Source organism: Muntiacus reevesi, chromosome 6 (assembly GCF_963930625.1).
Source record: "Muntiacus reevesi chromosome 6, mMunRee1.1, whole genome shotgun sequence".
Taxonomy (NCBI): domain Eukaryota; kingdom Metazoa; phylum Chordata; class Mammalia; order Artiodactyla; family Cervidae; genus Muntiacus; species Muntiacus reevesi.
In genome coordinates, this window is record NC_089254.1 from 49,085,832 (window position 1) to 49,108,794 (window position 22,963).

Genomic DNA, 22,963 nt, shown 5'->3' on the forward strand with positions numbered 1-22,963 from the left:
TCCATGGAATTCTCCAGGCAAGAATACTGGAGTGGGTTGCCATTTCCTTCTCTAGGAAGGAACTATTACTTTACCTCTTTAAAGAAAAGTAAATCCACATCACCACTGAGGCTTAGCTAAACATACAGAATGTTTAGTTAAATTGAATTTCATGTTAAACAATGAATAAAATTTTAGTATAATTATGTCCCATGAATGTATACATGACAGTATGAGCTGTAAGCAAACAGAGAAAAATAAGGGACCAATTACCGTTTTTATTAACAGAACTTAGATTGAAACTATTTTGGCCAAACCTATCTATCTGTTGCAGTAGAAAAGTACTTTTTAGGTTTTTATAGCACACATATGTTGCAAAAGTGCATACTTTTTGGGGGGGTTGTTGTTGCTGTTTTGATGCTGTCTGTCTAAAATGTGCTGTTTTTGAAGTGATTATCAAGGTAACCTGTTCATAACAGGTGGTTTTAAATATCCTGTGAAGATATAACCATGTAAAAGTAAAGGTTTTTTTTTCCCTAAAAATCAAGGAAAAGATTTGTGTGCTTATTACAGTCTATATGGCAACCTGTCACTGACATGAGATTTCTGAAACAGAAAAAGAATTCCTATATTTATTAGCATACTTTATTTATAATAAAAAGCTTATTAAAATTCATACATAAGTTTCTGTAGGAGAAAATAAACATGGCACAAAATGATTTTAATGTGTTATAAATATTATTTTGGTGGCTGCTCTAAACAATTACTCTTGATTATTACACAAATGTTTCTTTGAAAGAGACCCAAACAGTGCTCTTACTCAGATTTTTATCTAATACTGTATCCTTTCTTCCAATAAACATTTTAAAAGTTGAAAATGGCTGAATCATTTCACAAGAAAAAGCCAACTTGCATTTTCCAGCTGTAACATATGATTGAGATCATTGTTCAACTCTGATATGATACTAGTAAAGATAAAAAGAACTGAATTCCATTATATTCTCAAGATTATCCTTCACACAGTCTTACTCTGTTAGTAAATATCTTTGTCCTTTTAAGAATGGCTGAAAGAATTCAACTTCTGGGAATTAAGAATAAATGGACATTTGTTTTATCATCGTGCATATTGTTAAAAAGTCCTGTTCAGAAAATACATTGAACTGTCAGCATCTTGATTGATGGACAGCCTTTGTCCCATTAATAAGCTGTAGGTCAGGTAAGAATGTTTCACTGTCCTTGAAAATGTGAAGATTAAACTTTCAATATTAAAGTGCTAAGATTCTTGAAATCCCATAAAACTGTTTAAAAATATTTTTCGGCCTAATGGAAAGATGCAATTTTATAGTTCAGATTGTGCAGAAGGGCTATCAGATTTTGTTCAATTAATCCAGAAATCCTGAATAACTCAAACCCACAAGGTCACATTTGAGAAACATCTAAGTACACGAATTAAATTAAAAAAAAAAAAAATAGCTTAGCAATCTTCTCCGGTTGCACTCAATTATAGGATTTGATTAGGATGAACCTGACTGAACGACCGGTCTGCATGTGAACCACTGAAGGGAGACACGGAGAGGACGCCGGCACATTACTCATTAATGAATCAGACATCTCCCTCCCTCAGTGGTTGAAAATGCTCTCAGTATAAGACACAGTGAATTCCAAATGGGGAGAACTGTGCTTAGGAGTGAGTTTATATAACTGATTAATCTCTTCCGGTGTTACCTAGAGCAGAAATCAAATGCCTGGAGAGGAATGCTGGTGGTAAGTGGGCCTATTTATGTCATGGCCACTGTCACATAAAGAGAGAATAGCATCCAGGGTAAAACAGAAGAGGAGACATAAAAATGCCAAAGGCCAGGCTGTGACCTTGAAATATGGAGTGGTCAAGTGAGGGGGGTGCTCTACTTTACCACTATTTGCACTTAGTTCTTAGGGTAAGTCTGAATTTTATTTTGCTCACACATGAGAACTTTTCTGGAAATCAAAGTTACCAAGTAGACTCCCTGGCAGTGAAGTGAACCAGGGACACGTTTCAAGGTGAATTTTGTCAATATATAACATTTTCTTTTCAGGCAAAGTATAGAAAAGCTTTTAGAAAACATGAAAATAATGTGAATGGAAGAAATAACAAAGCTGGCCACATTTTGTATAAATGTGGGTTCCTTGGTAAAAATAACACAATTCTGTGTTGAGAGAAAACAGCGTGTAAATATCACTACACTGAGATCAATAATCAGAGAATAAAAGATCCAAATAAATCCTTCCACAGAAATCTTAAATACTTTTAAATAAAGAATGCCAAACAAAGCAATTCTCGTAAAAATAGAACAGAACAGAAAAGAACAGAATCCAATATCTGAACCTCAGTAAACACTCTGCATCTTTGAAAAATCAATAAACCAAAAGGTTAGGACAACTTAAAAACAAGTGTCCTCAGGATTGCATTTATATAACTGATCAAGGAAAAATAATTCAGAGCAGCATATGTGTGTTTGAGGGAGAGATACAGAGAAAAGAGGTCAAGATATCAAAAAACTTGCTAACCATACAGGTGCTGCCCACTCTTGGCAGTCCCAGACTCCTGTCCCATACACTGCCCTCTGGACTGTGCATTCCAGATGGGTGCGCATCTCTGGAGGAATGTAGGGAAGGTAACCCACGGTAAAGGAGGGGCCACAGAGTATTTCAGAGTGAAGATATCACTATATCGGATAAGCTGGAGCCGCGAAGGGACAGTCAAGGCAGGAGACAGATACTCTGCACAGAGACAACACCTATGCAGGCGCCGTGGGGATAATGTGCAGGGCTGTTTAAGATGCTGAAACTGGCACAGAAGCTGTGTGGGCTGGGCTAGGTGTGGTTGAAGTTGGAAGGTTAGGTGGGGCACATCACAGAATGTCTTACACATCCTGCTGAGGAGTCTGCCCTCTTTTAGTAGTGGAGAGTCCCTCAGAAATTTTAATCAGGACATGGAAACCAGCCTACTTATAACTGTGATTAGACAACTTTGTTGACAGTGTGGTGAACGGACTGGAGGGGAGAGGAGCTAGAGGCCAGAAGACATAACAGAAGGTCACTGCATCTTCCCAAGCAACAGAGGATGAAGACTTCCAATAAAGCAAAGACTCCTAGATCTGTATCCTTCTCTCTTTATGTCCAGAGAGTCCAGAAGACCATCTCTCAAGCATAAGCTTTGTATGTTCGACAGCTACTTTTCAGAAAGTACTTATTTATTTACTGGCTGTGTCCTCACTGTTGTGTGGAATTTTTCTCTAGTTGTGATGCATGGGCTCCTAGTTGCGGTGGCTTCTCTTGTTGCAGAGCATGGGCTCTAGGGCACACGGGCTCAGTAGTTGCATTTCTTGGGCTCTAGAGTACAGTCTCAATAGGTGTGGCTCACAAGCTTAGTTGCTCTGAGACATGTGGGATCTTTCTGGATCAGGGATCAAACCCGTGTCTCCTGCATTGGCTGGCGGATTCCTTACCACTGAGCCACCACGGAAGTTCTGTTCAATAGCTATTTAAGACTAAATTTGACAAATATTTATTGAGAGCCTAATATATGCAAGATGTGTGGGGGTATATCAGTAGACAAAACAAACATGCCTGCTGTCGTGGAATGTACTTTGTGGCAGGTGGTTCCAGACAACAAATACATAAAGCAGTTAAATCAGTCATGTAGTATATTAGAAGCTGATGAAGAAGTATTGAGAAAAAATGCAGGGCTCCACGAGAAAAGTATTTATATTGTTTGTTAAGTGTTCTCAACAAATAAAGCAGTTTCAGAATGTGAATAAAAGAAGTTGATGAATGTTACTGGCAAAAAAAAAAAAAAAAAAAACAACACCCAAAACAGCGTCAAAGGATGAAGAATGCACAGCACAGGGGCCAGTAAGCCTGTACCTCAGTCACTAGGAGATTGTATCAGAAAAGACAAAGAATCAGAGCAAGCAGGACCTTGTAGTCTTGAGCTTTTATTGGAGTGAAATGTGAAGCCATCGCAGAGTGGTGAACAAGGAAGTGATTATATTTTAATAGAATGAATCACTTTGACTAGGTGTGAGAGATTTCCGGTGGCAGGGGGTGGGATAGTGCTAAAACGGAGACGTGAAGCCGTTAGGGATTGGAAAGCTGCTGTAATGTCCAGGTGAGTGATGGCGAAGAGAAAGGAATGAGGAGAGGTGACTGAATTCTGGTTATATTTTGAACGCAGAGCTAAAAGGATCTGCAGATGGATTTGGAGATGAGGTGTGTGAGGAAACAAGGAGTCAAGAACAAGCCAAGAGATTTTGGCTTTGGTAAAGGGGGGATGACTCTGCCCGTCATGACACTGAGCAGGACGGTGGGGCGGGTCTGGCACGGCTGTGTGAAGATGGGAAGTTTAGTTTTGTTCGTGCTTGAGAAACTTCTTAGGCACCCAAAATGAGACACTGAGTTTACAGCTGGATATCTGAGCCCTGGAGTTAAGGAGAAAGATCTGGACTAGAGACTTAAATTAGAAACATGTCTGCATATTAATGGTATGAAAAACTGTGACATGAGTGAGACCACCAAGGGAAGGTGTGTAGGGAATGGAGAGAACTGTGTGCTGGGGCACATCAGCGCCAACAGGTTGGTGAAAAGGGGTGACTACAAAGGAGCAGCTGGATAGACCTTCTGGCGCCTCCATCTACTCCCATGATACTTGTTCTGCCGTTCCATATCCTATCTCCATTCCCACATTCCCATCATGCCTAACTCCTCCCTTCAGGCATTTTAAATACCTGTATCTATTCCCAGGGTAGTATCACTTCTTGCTTGTATTTACTACTTGATCTTCCTTCTCCCTTCTTATCCCTGATCATCCATTCCCCAATGAAACAGATATCTTTCTAAAAAGATGGCCTGATTATATCATTTTTTATGTTTAAAAATAGATCAACTCCTTAGCACAGCTTAAAAGAAATGCATGATGTGGCTTCTGCCTAATTCTTCCACCTTGACATTTGCCATCACCTCCCTAGAAATCCAGGCTCCAGCCATCCTGTCTTTGTATGAATTGTTGAAGCAAGCCATGTGTTCTCCTACTCTGGGTTTCAGCATGTACATCTCTCTTTATGGAACACCTCTGCCCTCACATTCAACTGGTTAACTGTTCCTATCTCTTCAAGTCTCATCTTAGGAAACACTTTTATGAAGCCTTCACCATGCCTCTCTTGCCCTCTAGGATGGGATTAGGAACTCTCCCAAGTGCTAATACATCAAACTGCCTTTCCCTTATCTAGACTTTATAATGTTGTATTGTAATTTACTTATTCATAACTCCCGCCAGGCTACAAGCTCCATCTTTAGCCCTTGGCATAGTGCCACTGGGCTTCCTAAGTAGCACCAGTGGTAAAGAGCCTGCCTGCCAATGCATGAGACTTTAGAGACACAGGTTCAATTCCTGGGTTGGGAAGATCCCCTGCAGGAGGGCATAGCAACCCACTCCAGTATTCTTGCCAGGAGAACCCCCATGGACAGAGCAGCCTGGTGGGCTACAGTTGACAGTGTCACAAAGAGCTGGACATAACTGAAGCAACTTAGCACAACAGATAGTGTCATTCGTGGCACTTTATAAGCATCTGTTGAAGAATAGATAATGGAATAAATTATTAAATGAAAGAATGATCCTAAACAAAAACCCTGGCAGTATGGATAGGATAGAAAGAAAGGACTAACTTAGAAATTTATGTGACAGTGATTCAACATGGATTTTGACCAGAAAGGAGACAGAGAAGTCAAAGATGACTATACAATGTCTATCTTGTATGTGATAATCAAGGTAAGGAAAATAGGTAGAGAAGAGTTTTGGGGCAAAAATAATACTTTGGTTAATAACTGAGGTATCTGTTTGCTATTCAAGTGGCAGTGTGTTTAAGGTGGTTAACAGTATGGGCATAGTGGTCAGGAGAAAAGAGGGAGTCAGAAATGATCCATGAGTGTATTTGAAGTCATGGAAGTGATATCACCTATGGACACGTTCAGTAAGAGAAAGGAGGGATTCAGACGAAACCCTGAAGAGGACCAGAAGCTTGAAGAGAAATTTCAAGAAAGGAAAAAACAAGATGTATAGTATCAGATCTCATAGAAGGGTCAAGTGGTATAAAAGAACTATCTGTCAGATTTGGCAATGAGGTTTCCAGTGTTTAGAGGATACTTTCTTGAGTGCGGGGAACAGATTGCTTGAGTTGAATGAGTTAAAAAATGAATGGCAGTAGAAAAAAAATGAGTTAGAGATTTTCAAAAATTCTTTAAAGGATAAAGCAGAAATAGGAATGAATACTTAAGGTAACTGTATATTAAGGATCTTATCAGGTGTGTGACATATGTGTTTTCTTTCTTCCTAGAAGCAAGTTGAGTAAGGGTTGAGTGACAAACGATGATAGAGGCTTTAAAGATGAGGGGGGTTGGTAGGGAAGGTGGGACAGATGGAGCAATGTGCTCAAAGACGTGGGGAAGAACGAGATCAAGACCATAAGTTGAAAAGACCATTTCATCATCTCACACAGAAGCAAGGAGGTAATAATGAGTGACACGGAAACCATTTAGGATTCTGTTTATTCTTTAAATTATAAGTGAAGATACTGCATTGAGAAGGGGAGCCAAAGAGATTCAAGAACTTGAGGGAATAATGTAAGCTTGTAACCACTAGTGAAAGTCACTCAATTGTGTCCAATTCTTTGCGACCCCATGGACTATACAGTTCATGGAATTCTCCAGGCTAGAATACTGAAGTAGGTAACCGTTCCCTCATCCAGGGGATCTTCCCAAGCCAGGGATCGAACCCAGATCTCCCGCATTACATGCGCATTCTTTACCAGACCAGCCACCAGGGAAGCCCAATCACTGTGGTGGCAAGAGGTAAAAGTGAGACTACAGACAAGTAAACAGATATGCTGGAAAGAGCAGCAGGTGCTATCGACTGGTCAAAATAAGTAATGACCAAAACAAGAACAAACGTTCTCAAGGTAATATTTATCCTAATGCACAATGCTCATTTTTACTGAGTATCTAAACAGGCAGCAAGGAGGATTTGAGAATTAAATGGTCCCATAATCATCATCTCTGTAGTGAATTCCTTGTAGTGTTTATATAATTCATCAGATCTATGAACCTTTATTAGGAGGAAATGTCAGAATTGGACTGTTTTTATTTCAAAACCATTATTATTGAAATCTATAAGGAATAACATCAGGGAAAGGAAAAACATATTGAAATAGATACTCTGTTCTCTTTTAAATAAAACCAACAGTCTAAAGATGTTAAAGAAATGAATTAGATATAATGATTATTTAACTCTGAAAATTAAAACCCATTCAGGAATTGTGAGGGAGCCTTGTTACTAAACATCAATTTCGTTATTCATTCAGAATCTTTACCAACATTAGAAAAGCAATTAATCAAGTTATGACATAGATTCTAGGACTGTCTCCTTTCATTGTCATTAGTGAAACTGTCCAGGATTATATCTGCACTTTTATAGTGATTTAAAGAAAAATTTTTTTTTTTTGGTAAGCTATTTGAAAACCAGAAGAATGTTTAAAATCATTGAACCTTAACTTACAGATTTCAATGAACAATCCAAATGTGTTAGTGAGACTGAAATAAATTTAGAAGTATCTTAATTCTGATATGACAGAAAGTGAAAGTGAAAGTATCTCAGTTGTGTCCAACTCTTTGCGACCCCATGAACTGTAGTCCATGGAATTCTCCAGGCCAGAATACTGGAGTGGGTAGCCTTTCCCTTCTCCAGGGGAGGTCCCCAGACCAGGGATCAAACCCATGTCTCCCGCATTCCAGGAGGATTCTTTACCAGCTGAGTCACAAGGGAAGCCCAAGAATAATGGAGTGGGTAGCCCGTCCCTTCTCCAGCACATCTCCCCAACCCAGGAATCCAACTAGGGTCTCCTGCATTGCAAGCAGATTTTTTACCAACTGAACTAAGAGTGAACTTTAAAAAGGCCAAAATGCACTTTCTGTTAGGAGAACATTTCCTTCTGTCAACAACTTTTGCTTTGGCTGCTTCTTTATATATAAATAAAGTGACAGAATTTAAAATATTTACTGTACACTTTTACACTCAATTAAAAAACTAGCTAGGGTAATATTTTAGGTCCAGAGTTTCACATAGGCTCTAAATGCTTCTCTCTGTCTGCTGTCTATCTTAACTAGGTAGTAGTCAGGTCACAGGCTCACTCTGGACAGTGTTGGAGGGATTCTGCCTGAATGTGAAGCCAGAGTCAAATGACAGTTACTCACCTAAGACTCCCAGAGGAGCACAAAGAAAGAAAGTGAAGACAGCCCCTGAGGGAAGCTTTCCTCAACTCTTAGACAACGAAATCTAGAACATGAGCAGCACAATTCTTACACATACTCCAGCATGAATTCTGTGCAACTGAAACCCAAAGAAATGGTCTCAAAATAATATTTGCAAGAAAAGCTAATATATGTCCACTGCAAATGATATCCCAAATTGAAAAATAACTATGGATATAGTTTTAAGGGCTATAACTCTTGATTCTAACAGTAATAGATGCATTACAATACCTTGATATGCTTCCCTCATAACTCAGTGGGTAAAGAATCTTCCTGAAATGCAGGAGACCTGGTTTGATTTCTGGGTTGGAAGATCCCCTAGAGAATGAAACGGCAACCCACTCCAGTATTCTTGCCTGGAGAATCCCGTGGACAGAGGAGCCTGGCAGGCTATAGTACATTGGGCTGCAAGAGTTGAGACACGATTTAGTGACTAAACCACAAACCACCACACTTCTAAGGGCCATAACTTTTGATTCTAACAGTAATGAATGCAATACCTGATTACAATACCCTGATACACTAGAAAATTTCAGTGAAAATGGTGTAAAACATTTGTAAGTTTGGTTTTTCTTTTAATACTCTATAATTTGTTCTGAGAACTCAGAATTTCATTTACAGTGTCCTTGAGTAGCTAAAAGAGTGCACAGGACATGCCTCTGACATGCAGAATCAAAGTTCTTTCTTCTGCTACATATTCCTGTTATTCCTACTGGTAGCTAAGAGTAGGATAGACTAAGAGGCTTGATTTAGAAATGGCTAGACGATAGTCTATCGTTTCTCCCAGAATCAAACCACACATGACAGAGTTGGAGGAAGTTTCGACTTTGCTTATCATATGCGTACCATTTTCCTGTGAGCTTCCCTTGATTCCAAACACAGTTTTGACCAACTTTTTTCCTATTCAGAAGGTGGCAGCCTGACTCCTAATGGGACACTCCATGACTTGCAGTGCACCCAAATCCATGACCCTTAAGCATATCCACCCACCCCTCCCTTCCTTTAACCTTGCTGACCCAATGCCCTGGCAAAACCTGCAGGTCTTCTCCTTCATTATCTATTTCCTATACTTGCAGCATGAGAGTTATTGCAAAAATGTCTTAAATTGAATCACATTTTCCAAATGAACAAATACAGAAGCATTTGACTACTCATTTACTAGGCTGTGAGACCTTTAGAGTTTAAAAAATCCCCTAAATGAGAATGTGTACAAACACATGAATATATAATTATTACTGATGATTTGGTCAACCATTGAAATAGAAATTAAGAATGTCAAAACTATACAAATAAGTTATTCCTTATACACTGTTATCTACAAATAACAAATTTCAAACAAATTTCAAAACAAGTTTAATGATAATATATGTGGTCAGCAAACTTTCAGATTCACCTAAAAAAGCCTCCATTTCAAGACCATAATAGCACAGATTTCCTTTTTGTCCCCACTAGGACATGTTAAAAAAAAAAAAAAAAACCTAATAAATCAAATTCTGGCACCCCAATGTCATATAGAAACAACACACTTTTGTCCAGGAAAGCTTTTCTGGGGACAAAATGTGATGAGCTGTTAGAAATTCACAACATGGTATCAAGAAGAATGTCAATGACCATGATTCAGTTCTATACCTTCATCTAAATACTACTTTTTTTCTTTTAGAGAGAAATTACTGTCTCTATAGCCTTCAATACTCTAATCATGTGCATTTCAATTGCACTTAAAGCTACATGTTTATTCCAAGTCTATATGGGAAGTCTAGTTAACAGAAAATACACACTCATAAACAGGAAATCTAACTACATTAAGAAATCTAACTACAGTAAGAAGGTATTTTTCTCCCACACAATAGAGTTCAAAGACGTGACATCTATGCAATTTGTAGCAAAACTAAACACTACTATTATTGTGGAGTACCCTTCTCTCCCCTCTTATATTATGGCAACTTATGATTATAGCTATGTTTTCCAAGCCTATTTGAACTTGCTGCTCTTGCTTACAGATACAAATGACCTGCCCTTTACTGTGCAAAGCTTTCAATCAGTAAGAATGTCAAGGTGGATGGAAGGATGGCAGGAACAGTAAAAGGGGGAAAAAAATCAATTTTTAGAAAGAATATATTAACAACTGAATATTTAATCAAATTAGTCTAGAAATTCCTTCCTATTTTCAGCACTCTTTGTAAGGCTATTTCTTCATGGTACAGAATGAATTTCAGTAAGTGTCATATATTTAGTTAAATGGTTTATTTTGAAAATTTGTTGAATAAGGTCACTGACTCAGAATAGATCTCATTCCAAGATATGACAGATGGATATTGATAATGAATAAAAAGACTGACATTAGCTGGAAGGTTCTGGGCAGAATTCATTCACTTAATATTTAACAAAATATTTACTGAGCACCTACTGTGTGCCAGGATAAAATGATAAACATTTGGACTTTATACTACAATAAAAAAAAGAGGAGTTGTTCCAAAATAATATTCTTGGGGTTAGTAAGGATTACAATGGAATACCAATAGTAAGCAAGGTCTTTAAAAGCACTTACATTTTCCACATTGCATCAGAAAAATGCATTAGTACTCATTCAAACATCCATTTTGTCATGGTTGCAGGATTTTAGACCTAACTTAGATTTTTGAAGATGCTGTTTACTGACCCTTAACAAAAACCAACTTCCTATTTTTCTGGAACAAAAGGGGGCTTACATTATTTCAAAGATTTCTTAGACATCAAAGAGCTTAGAGAGACATACAGTTTATGGGTAATGATTTAGGATTTAGTGAATCAAAAACACAGAGATTAAATTTCCTTTAAAAGACCCCTAGGTTTAAATTTTAAGAGCCAAAATGTTGGTTCAAACATACTTTACTCCCGAGAAAAGCGAAAATTTATTTTTAAAGATAGTCTGAGTTATCTTTCGGACCTAAAACTTGGCTAGGTTTTACTTTCCCACATGATTAGGCCTCAAAGGAGACAACCTGCCTTCTACTAAACAAATTTACTCCACCTCTCTCTGATTTGTAAAGACACATTATTTCAAATCTCTAGCTCTGAATGTTCTTGATATTTTCAAGAAAATATTAAAAACCAGAAAAATCCCACAATCTTATTGAACAATTGAAGTACATTTTAATTCCTTCAAGTCAATTCTTTTTTTACATACCACTTTAAATCTGGACCCAAGATTCTAGGTGCTAGATTCAGATTTCCAACTATTAAGGAACAAGAGATCATTTCAAAACAGGAAAAGGCCACTGATCTTAATATGTACACAGCTTCATGATATATTATTATATTTGCATTTAAAATAGTAGGAAGAAATACAGTACATAATCTTCCGTTCTAACACAATGGCCTTCCGGAAGGCCGCTAGCCTGGGTATTTCACTGAGTTTTTAGGATTAAAGGAAACAAGTTAGTGCACAACCTATGAACTTTTATTCCTTTGGAAAAAATAGGTTGCAACACTGGTCTGAGGGCTTTTAAAAGGCACTCGAAAGCAGCACAGTGCACGTTTTGAATTTCAGCAGTAGAGGAATAACAACTGGTGAAGTTCAGACAGATCGTAAAAAACAGAACAAAGAAAGCACCAGTATTCCAAACAGAGAGTTTATTCTGAATGAGAACATGGAAATAAAATGTGAAATATACACATAAATTTATAATGAATTTAGATTTCAAAAAAATATTGCTGTAGTTTAAGAATGAAATAACTATACTACTCTTTAGAATATACACAGTTTGATACAAAGTATGTGGGTTGATGAGTTTAGGAAAATAAGTATGTGCCAATAAATATGATGAATTAAAGAATATCTCTTTTTAAAATTGCTAAGCCAATTTTCCAGTGAGGTAAAAAGCCTGAGACCTCTAAAGATAAAGTACTTTACAGAGCGGTCTGGGGTACTTTGGCTACGCATGCTGCTGAATTAAACAGTATCTGAAGTTAAGACATGGGACCACTTGGCAGGCAGAGCTGCGGCCAGGATGACAAGCGAGACCACCAGTAGTTAAATCTGGCCTGCCGACACTTTGGCTCTCTAGCTTGCACAATGTTAAAGATATTGAGTCAACATTTTAAAATTGAGAGATTTCTAGGTTTAAAAATTCTGAAAGCCACCACATGGTTCCATGCCACTCACTGAGACTCACAGCAACGCTGATGACGCCATGCAGAGTGGCTGCCCCTCTTCAGATCAGTTCAGTCGCTCAGTCGTCTCCGACTGAGACCCCATAGACCGCAGCACGTCAGGCCTCCCTGTCTGTCACCAACTCCCGGAGTTTACTCAAACTCATGTCCATTGAGTTGGTGATGCCATCCAACCATCTCACCCTCTGTCGTCTCCTTCTCCTCCTGCCCTTCAATCTTTCCCAGCATCAGGGTCTTTTCAAATGAGTCAGTTCTTCACATCAGGAGGCCAAAGTATTGGAGTTTCAGCTTCAGCATCAGTCCTTCCAATGAATATTCAGGGCTGATTTCCTTTAGGATGGACTGGTTGGATCTTCTTTCAGTACAAAGGACTCTCAAGAGTCTTCTCCAACACCACAGTTCAAAACCATCAATTCTTTGGAGCTCAGTTTTCTTTATAGTCCAACTCTCACATCTATACATGACTACTGGAAAAACCACAGCTTTGACTAGACAGACCTCTGTTGGCAAACTAATGACTGTTTTTTAATATGCTGTCTAGGTTGGTCATAACTTTTCTTCCAAGGAGCAAGTGTATTTCAATTTCATGGCTGCAGTCACCACCTGCAGTGATTTTGGAGCCCCCCAAAATCGTCTCTCACTGTTTGTACTATTTCCCCATCTATCTGCCATGAAGTAATAGGAACAGATGCCATGATCTTAGTTTTCTGAATGTTGAGTTTTAAGCCAACTTTTTCACTCTCCTCTTTCACTTTCATCAAGAGGCTCTTTAGTTCTTCTTTGCTTTCTGCCATAAGGGTGGTGTCATCTGCATTTCTGAGGTTATTGATATTTCTCCTGGCAATCTTGATTCCAGCTTGTGCTTCATCCAGCCCAGCGTTACTCATGATGTACTCGGCATATAAGTTAAATAAGCAGGGTGACAATATACAGCCTTGACATACTCCTTTCCTGATTTGGAACCAGTCTATTGTTTCATGTCCAATTCTAACTGTTGCTTCTTAACCCGCATACAGATTTCTCAGGAGGCAGGTCAGGCGGTCTGAAGAATTTCCCATGTCTTGAAGAATTTTCCAGTTTGATGTGATCCACAGAGTCAAAGGCTTTGGCATAGTCAATAAAGCAGAAGTAGATGTTCTCTAGTAAAAGGGTTAGTTTTACTCATTTAGGTTACCTGTTTACAAATCTTTATACAGGATATAGACAAAACGTAAGTGGGGAAGAAGAAAAGAAGAAGAAAATTCAACATACTGATTTAACACTGGAAAGGGAAAAGGAAGGACAGAGAGAGAAGGCAAGAAAAGAAGTACACAGCAGACAGAAGTTGTAAGCCATCAGCAACTGCCTCCTTTGCTGTCTCCAGATTTGTACTATGAAAGAGATCTGTGACAAAAGGTTGTTGATTGTTTCTCTCATCAAATTCCATTAGGCCAGGCTCACAGTGTAGAAAATAAGAAGGAAAACTGTCTGAATGGAGCAATATCCCAGATCAAGGATGAGGTGTGGGAATAAATGCAAGAAAATATCATGGTTCTCTTCTTTCATAGTCCTCAAACCAAGGGATGTGGGTCTCTCCTTCAACCTCACCTTTGAGGCTGTAAGGAAGTATGGCAGGCACTGTCCCAGTACTTCCCATAAATGACCAGGGATTCCATGTACAGCTGTGCATTGCGTAATTTCTGAGAGAAAAAAAATGAGAATGACACTCTTATGGAATGCAAAGGAGAGGTCCTGCTCCAGATACCCACATGCCTCATTCTTTCGTTTCCTTTAGGTTCTAGCTCAAAGGTTACCTTTGAATTAAGGCATTCTCTGACCCACTACTGAATTTTTCAGTCACCAGTCCATTCCTTCCTATCTTACTACCCTCTCTACATTATGCTTCCTTATATCTTTCATCACCACCTCACATACATTTCTGTATTTTATTTAATTTGCCTTCTTCAATATAAAACAGAGCAACATGAAGTCAGAGACTTTTGTCTGTTTTATTCTTTGCTGCACTGCCAGAGTCTAGAATTATGCCTGGTAGGTGCATAACAATTTATCCTGAATGCCTAAACCCTCAAACACATTCTTAAGAGTACATGAAACTGGCTTTCACTAGAACCTGTGATTCTTTGACCATATTTCATAATTGCTCAGGCCAAATTTCATAATAGTCCTTTGTTATATTAGAAAAAATACTTTTCAAATCCTATGGACCATTATATAATCTATATGGCTCATAAATTTTTATATAATTTTTAATTGCCTTATAGCTACAGATTTTATTATAGAAATATAAAACAACAGGAATAACCTGTATAAACATACTTGCACAAATTTACACAATCACAAAGAAATATGTATACTTAGGTATGTGATTGGCTGGTTCACTGTTGTCTTTTTATTTCACTATGCTCACACCTCCTGTTACAAATGCCACACATGTGATTTTTCTCTCAATTACATTTTACAGCTTATAAAAACACATTCTTCATTTTGTCCCTTGAAAAACAAAGTGGTCAGATTTTACTGGATGTTTTTATTGAAACAAATCCCAGGGGGAATATACTAAACTGTTAAACACAGCTGAAGAGATATCTGAGAATGGGGTTTCTGATAGAAGTGTAGATTACAAAATTACTCACAGCTCTAATCTGATAATAGGAGAATGCCCCACACATATGAATGGAGGTCTTTCTTGGTATGCTTTACTACAAAAAGAACGAGAAAGGAAAAAGAGAACTGGAAAAAAAGAAGATGAGAAAAACTCCTGAGACTAGAAATGTTATAGTCATCATTTATCACTAACTGAAGAATCCCAACATACGCCTCATTGGAAAATGGTTCAAATAGTAAACCTTCCTTGACGACTGGGCAGAGGCTGTGTGGTGCCATGAAAATAGCTTGTGGGCTAGGCTCATGCACAGTTGCCTTGCCTATAATATGAGGAGGTTAAGATATTGGTACCAATCGTGCCTATTTTATAATGGTGTTGTAGTATCAGAAAGATGATACACTCAGAAGCAGCTTCAAAATTTTAAGTTCCAATCTTGTGATTTAAAAAAAATTACCTTACTTCATGGCAAGTAGGTTGATCTCTTTGCTATTAAATAATAGAATTTTCCCCCTAAGGTTGTCATTTGCTTATGAGATTCCCCCTAACAATTATGGACCTTGACTCCATTTTGCATGTGATTGATTTTTCTGAATATCTAATTCTTCAAGGGCAGATATTTCATTTCTTCCTTTTTAAAAATGTTCCTCTAGTACCAAACACATATGATGTTTAAGTTACAGTTCCTAGCTATTTTTTGCTAAGGCAAATGTGGGCCTGGCAGCAACTCTGTTAAGAACAGGGAATCAAAATGATCCTGAATTGACATTAGTCAGTATATTCATCATTTACTACGAAGAAGTGACTATTTTGCACTAAGCAAAGCCCATGGAGAAACTCTGCCCTGAGGGCTAAGTGTCAAAGACACCAGTTTCAACACACACCAGTGAGGTAAAGGAGATTAATTTCCTGGCACTTGAGTCTGCATATTTTCTCCCTTTAAGGTGGCACAATTAGGAAATTCAGTTTTCCATGAACAAACATTAGTAGCTCAAGAGAAATACTGGGGATGACAGGGAAAGAAAAGCATGGATGATTCTGGTGAACCTAATGACAGTAAAGAAGAAACCATGAAATCACTAGATTTGGAAGCACAGAAGACTTGAAAGCAGCTCCAACCAAACCAAAGGGAACTGATGAGGAGGAAGGCGGCAGAGAGATGGAAGGTGCTCTCAATTTGCAGGGAACTGTCATCATGAATGTGTCACCAAGGGTATCTGTACAGTCAGAGAAAGGTGTGTGTCCTGAGAGAATGTTAGCCCTTTTGATTATTCACCTTGTTGTGAGGGGACCACATTCGAGAAAAAGTTTCTTGAGGCTATTACAGAGATGTGCAAAAGGCAAATTAGACTAATGCTATTTTGGACTTTTTTTTTTTTTTTTACCAACAGTTAAGGAAATTGATTTTTGAAATGCATTTCTTAGTCTAATCCTCCTTTAAACAAATTTAAAATTTCAAGATTATAGTAGGTTGTAGTCTTAACAGGAATTTATAAGGGGTTTTCTCCTGCTTACAAAAGCATCATTTTTCTTCTACTGTAGGTTTAAAAGTTATGAAAATACTACTTATGAACTTTCATACTGACTGGCTGTGGTTTAATCTAATACATCTTTATCATTCAGAAAAACCTCATCCACTAATTCTGAAAGGACATAGAGTATGTTTAATGTAAACCTCTACTGTGATGTATTAAGAACATGGCAATCTTTGCAAAAGCAGTAGTCAGCAGATAATCCTCTAAATGCTATAAATTACATCATGTTAAAAATCAAAATATATTTAGGTTAATAACTATAGGCTTATGCACCGTAAAGTTTGAAACCCTGAACAGAATTTACAAAACACCAGTAAATTTTACAGGGAATTAGCCACAGTTTTGGCACTAAAAAATTTCTTCTAAGTGACGTAAATCTTACTTGTATTATTCAGCAGTTCAGAAAGAGTTAACACTGAATCCATCACAGACTTGCAGTCTACAACTGGAACCAAAGCCCCTCATTTTCTGTTCCATTATGGAAGTTTACATGTTAAAACAAAGCCCAATAAGCTTAAACCTAGAAAGAAAAGCTATGTACCTGTAAATAATCCAAGTACCACTTACAGTTTACATAAAAGCACAATTTATATCCTAGAAGCACACAGAAATATGATGTACATCATTTTCAGAGCATCCTCATGCAGAAAAAATTCATTAGTCAGCTATAACAGTTTAGCTGTAAAGGAAAATAATGTCTCTGAATCCATTTGCATGGCAATGTGCATGTGTCTGGTTGATGGAAATGACAGAATAAGTCTCCACCCAACTCTACAAAATGTGAACACTGTTCTTAAAATTCAGGAGAGGGTCCAGATACTCTATATTCTCTCCAACATCAATTTTTACAATCCTCTCATATTCATCGACCGTCTTAACTTGGCAATTAAAGGATCCTGATTATTTTGCCTAAGAGAGTTGACAATATTTCATTCTGCTTCAGGGCTCCTTTGAATATAAAACTGTGATAAGGTAAAACACACTGGGCAACTATTAATGCATGAGCCACAGGAACTCTCTCCAACTGCCAAATTAGTAAAAGGCTCTTTTTAAACATGAAAGGTATGAAATGTGAAACCATACTTTGGAGTAAATTCTGCATTGGCAATAGTCTGTGAAAATACCTTCGTTTCTGGTTTAATTATTGGATCAGTATCAGTACTAGTCAGATTGCCTGACCTCTGGTTATAATCTATTTCACCAAATACGATAGATGTCCTCCACAGAGTCCCAGCAAAGAGAGAAAGTAAGATTGAAAATGATGGATCACAAGACCTGTGTATTTGTCAGAAATTAAAAACAGCCCCTCATAGAAACACCTGCCCCTTGGAAGCTGCCCCACGTAAAGCAAGGCTGGGAACTAGAAAACTGCTTGCTCGATCCTTTCTGGTCACATCACCCTACAACAGGGTGACTCGCTCCCTTTTGTAAAGGCTGAGTCAGATCACAGCCTTGAAACTTGCGGGCCGTAACAGTCACACACCATCTTCTACCCCAGAGACCCTCTCTCCTGAGTCACACAGGTGGCTGTCAGAAGCAAGCCCCTAAAACGAAAAGCCCCATTCTAGTTTCCACCTAGCCTCTAGGGCCACAACGTTCAGTTTCTGAAGCCGCTGAACTCTCACCCGCCTTCCTGATCTTGCCCTCCGGAACACCAGTCAGGTCTCCAGGGGAACAAAGAGCAGAACGGCCGGGGCCAGGGGTGGGGGTGCAAGAGCAGAAGGGGGTTGGAGTTTTTTTTTTTTACCTTGCGGCACCCAGGAACCGGCGGAGGAGAAGTCAAGCGCGCAGGGACCACCCGCGCGCGCCGCGCCTCCCTGCCTCCTCGCAGTAAGTCAGCTGTCGTCCCGCATTTGGCTCCCGCCCTCCGCTGGACTCCGCATCTGGTCACAAAGCGCTCCGGGCGCCGCAGGCGGCGAGAGCCTCGGGTCACCTGCGGCCGGGCCCAGCCGCGCGCTAGTCCGCCCTCCGGCTGCGCTCTCCCTCCGCCCCGCTCTCCCTCCGCCCCTTCCCACCCGCGCGCTGCCCGGCCAGTGACTCAGCCGGGCACCGGCGCGCGCGGCCCGGGGCAGCCCGGACACGTCCAGGAGGAAGCACGGCCAGGAGAACAGACTCGGGCTCTCTCCCGCCCGCCCCTGCACGTGTCCGCCCGTCTCGCGCGAGGTCCGTCCACCTCGTCCACAGGTCCAAGGACCGCTGAGGTGGGGACTGGCAACACCCCGAGAGGGAAATCGGCCCCCGCCCTTCCTGCCGCCCGCGCGCCGCGCCGGGCCCCGCGGGGGGTCGCGTTTCCTCCCGCCCCTCCCCCGCCACGACAAGGTGAAACTTTCTAGGTGGAGTAGTTTTCTCGCCCTGGCCGCTCGCACTCTCCCCCGCCTCAGCTCGGGCAGTTTGAAGTTAGCACAGCCTGAAGATAAGCGGCAGCGAGTCTCCCCCTCCTGGTGCCCGTGTGGCTAGCGGCCCTGACGCATCGAGAGCTCGAGGCGCGCACACGACGCGCACGAGGCGCGCACCCCTGCGCTACCGGCGCGAAAAGCGCGAGGCTCTGCTCTACAGAGGCTTTCCCGCGTTTCTTCTCCGTTAGCCGCGGGGCGCTGACCCGGGGACGCGGAGATTTGGGCACCACACCCACAGGGAATCCTTTGTCAGATACGGAGGTAGGAGTGGATGGACAAATTGTCCCAATGGTTTCATTAATGCAGTTATTATCCCCTACCATGATAACTCAGGTTTCTGAAGGGAGGAACAACAGGAGTTTAACCCTGAGGAAACTTGCTTCTTGCTTCTTTAGCTTTCTACCCCCCCCCCCCCCCCCCGCCCTTCATAGCAGGAAATAGGCTGATTAAATAACTAGGCAAACAGTGAGCAACACAACAGAACAAAAGTTTAATTCTTAAATGTGGAAATCACGATATTAAGAAGGGGGGTTGAGGGAGGGCTTGGTGGATTAATTTTGTGTTAAGGTAACTTTTTTAAAAATCTCACATGTTTGAATATAAAACTTGTAAATATAAAAGTTACAGCCTTGCCTGTAAGGACTTAGCAGTTCTCCTTTCCAGCTCTCTCAAGGGCTGGTCAGATAATGGCGGCTATTAGTTAATGAGAGTCAAGGAACAAAATAGCATTTACTATGCAGGTTCGGGAATTATTTACCACAGAATTAAAAACAGAAAAATACAGTTGGCATACTTAGCGTTTTCCTGAGAGCTTCTTATGAGGCAGGCACTACACAGAGCACTTTCAACCCTCAAGAGTGATTACCTCATGAGCCCCCAATTTTGTGGAAAAGGAAAGTTCTTGATATTGTAGGTAATACTAGCGCCCCGCATGGAACCATTTCCAGATGAGGAAACGAACAACCTAAGAATTCCTAAGAGCCTCACCCAGCTGGTTAGTAAAAGAAGAGAGGTTAGAACCAAGCTCTCAAGTCCCAGCCAGGCGTTTTTCACACCGTGCCAAGAGACTGCAGGCTGGCAAGTCTACCTAAATAACCCAGTTCTACGGAAGATTTCCTGATATCGCATGACACAACTTAACAACGACTACTTCACAGTAAAATAATCATATTAAAATGCTAGTTTACTAGTTGAGGGGCGCTGGCCCTATTTATGGACAGGTCAGTTATATATTTGGGTTCAATACAAACTTTCAATAAAAGATGAACAAATTAATGAATTTACACACACACACACACACACACACACACAAGTAGCCATAGCTGTCCAAAGGAATGATTAGAGTGCTGTTTCTATTTTTCTATTTCCTGGTTTCCATAGCAATATGTTAACTGGGTTTTTAGATTGCATTATGTAGTTGCTGTAACAGGTTTTCTGAGTTTGTGTGCCATGATAAAAATATAAAAGAAAAAAACTACAATTCAAGTGGTAGAAAGACCCAGCAAAACCTTTGCAAACTGGATAATGAAATAGATTATAAATCCAAATAATCTATATTTTCAGCCCTGAAGTTTCCTAGTTTCTAGTTACTAACAATTTTCAATCCAATTTTGAAACTGGATTAAAAATTGTGATTTTGATTTATTAACCATAAATAAGGAGAAAATATTTTCTAAAAATAGCATAACTAAGAATAACATGACAAAAAGTATCCGAATGTGTGAAAATCAAATAATCAGTTTTGCACACTACTAGACAAATTTGATCAGAAAAAGGGTTAGAAGGATTTCAATAGAAGCAGATACTTTAAAAAGGCAATAGGAATTCTACAATTCCATTTTGGTTTGTGGCAAACTCTAATTGTTGCTGTTTAATTTTCCTTGGGTCTGTGGCATGGGTGACACACTCTATGACGAAGTTCTGTTGGTATTTTCCGAACCAAACCAAGCTCCTGTGGCTGATGCTGCTGGCTGACTTGATCAGCACCTGTTTCTAACCAGATATTCCCTTGCTTGCCTCCACTGTTAGTGCTGGAAAGGAGAAATGCTTGCTTTCCCAAACTCCTTTGCTAGCAGACATGACTATGTGATATCATTCTGGCAAGGAGGTTAAGCTGAATTCTGTTGGAGACTTCTGGGAAAGACTTCAGTTTCCTCATTATAAGGATGTAGTAAACTTGGGCCATGCCTTCCCACTTCTTACTTTTTAAATTTATTTATAATACAATTATAAATAACTGTCTCTCAGCAGAGAGCTAGCCAGGGGGAGAGAAGTTGACTCTGACGTTGCAGAGCTGTAGCACCAATGCCACTTGATACCTGCTTACAGATGTCTTGTTTTGTGGAAAAAATACTTGTTCCAGGTACTGTTGTCCAGAGTTTCTGTCACCTGGGGCCGGAAGCATTCAAAACTGATATACCCAAATGGGAAGAAAAATATGTCAAAGACTGAGTTTGGCATAGTAGTTCAAGAGTTTGAGTTTTAGAACCAGACAGCCTGGATTTTGATCTCAATACTGCTGCTTGTTAACTATGGTATTAACTGTAGGCCAGTGGTTTAAAGTCTCTGTTCCTTATCTGTAAAATGGGGAAAATAATAGTGATATTGTGAGGATGAAATGAGAAGCTATAAGTAAAGCACATGAAATAGTTTCTGGTAAAATATAAGTGCTCAAAAGGCATGAATTACTCTTTAACATGTACTTGTCAGTAACACATAGTGCAAAACTATAAAGACGATCCCATCTGTTAATCCTGAGATGGACCAAAAGGTAGCCATGGTCAAGAGGAAGAGGAACAGCAGTTCTAAACGTACTCTAAACATGCTCTACTCTAAACATGTCACACAGTTTCTGCTCTCCCTTCAACACACAAAAAGTTTCCATCTTTTTTGTAATTTGATGGTACTCTTTAAGTGTATTCACATGGCACTGTTTTTGAAACAAAAATGAAAGCAGTCTTCTTAGAACAGTGACTTCTTATTGGCACTGTGTGAGAAACGGGGCCCACAGACATGCGGAGGCCCATAAAGTGCTTTTTAAAAATTTGAATTGTGTAGACAGAGGATGTGTTCTACAGTTAGCCATTGTCCTCCCATCTTCTCTTTTAATGCATACCGCCTACCTCTGATCTAGGTGTCACTTTTTTAGTCATTAGTATTTGTGAGTCCTGTCTTGTTTATTCTTGGATTCTCTCTGCTCTCCTCCCTTCCCTGGCCTCAGTGCCCCTGTTATTGTGCCTATGGAAGATGTCTCCTCAAAGGATAAGAAGAATTCAGGTTATAGTTTCTTAGATCATCTTGTGGATAAACACAATTTGGGGATATAGAACTTCTCTTACCTTATTAGAGATATATCATGCATATTAGACTATTGAAGATTCTGAAAATTCACATGGAAAAAAACCACAACAGAACAAAAGCAAAAACATGGTTTTCCCCTACTTAACATCTTTAGTAGCAATTTTCTATAAAATTAGTTTAATAGGTAACACACTTTGGGAAGCTTTGTCTTAAAGAATGAAAATATCAGTTACAAAGGGCTAGGAGACGGCACTTTCAGTATGACCTGCTTTTATGTCCATTTATATTGGTCATATGTTTGTAACTGGGCTCTCTAAAACATGCAATACTAAAGTTATCTAAAAATATGAGTAAGCATATTCAATATTGAGGACAAGTACAAGACTGCTAGGCTCTTAAGTTTACAAGTATCACAATTTTAATCAGAAGGTCTAGGAAACTGGAGGCAGAAAAATTGAAAATAAATTACTATCTCCAACAGGCTGCGTTAATTTTGTTCATTTTCACATCCAGCTTATTGCCTCTTTCCCCAAATCAGGAAAATATACAATGCATTTCATTCTCATTTATTAAATGTCTACTATGTATCTGTCATGTGTTTGAGTTCTACTTAGGTCCTTACAACAAAACTCCAAGATGAGTATCATATTTCTTGGTTT

At 39.5% G+C, this 22,963-nt stretch overlaps 1 protein-coding gene across 3 annotated transcripts in view; it reads right to left on the reverse strand.

Moving 5' to 3' along the window:
• The window catches only part of MET (MET proto-oncogene, receptor tyrosine kinase), a 111,412-nt gene extending 92,918 nt beyond the window's left edge, over nt 1–18,494 (reverse strand). For all 3 annotated transcript variants that reach the window (XM_065939928.1, XM_065939929.1, XM_065939927.1), the window contains exon 1: nt 18,356–18,494. The gene's annotated coding sequence lies outside the window, so the exon portion shown is untranslated. The remainder of the gene's footprint in view (nt 1–18,355) is intronic.
• Between the last annotated feature and the right edge of the window lie 4,469 nt (nt 18,495–22,963).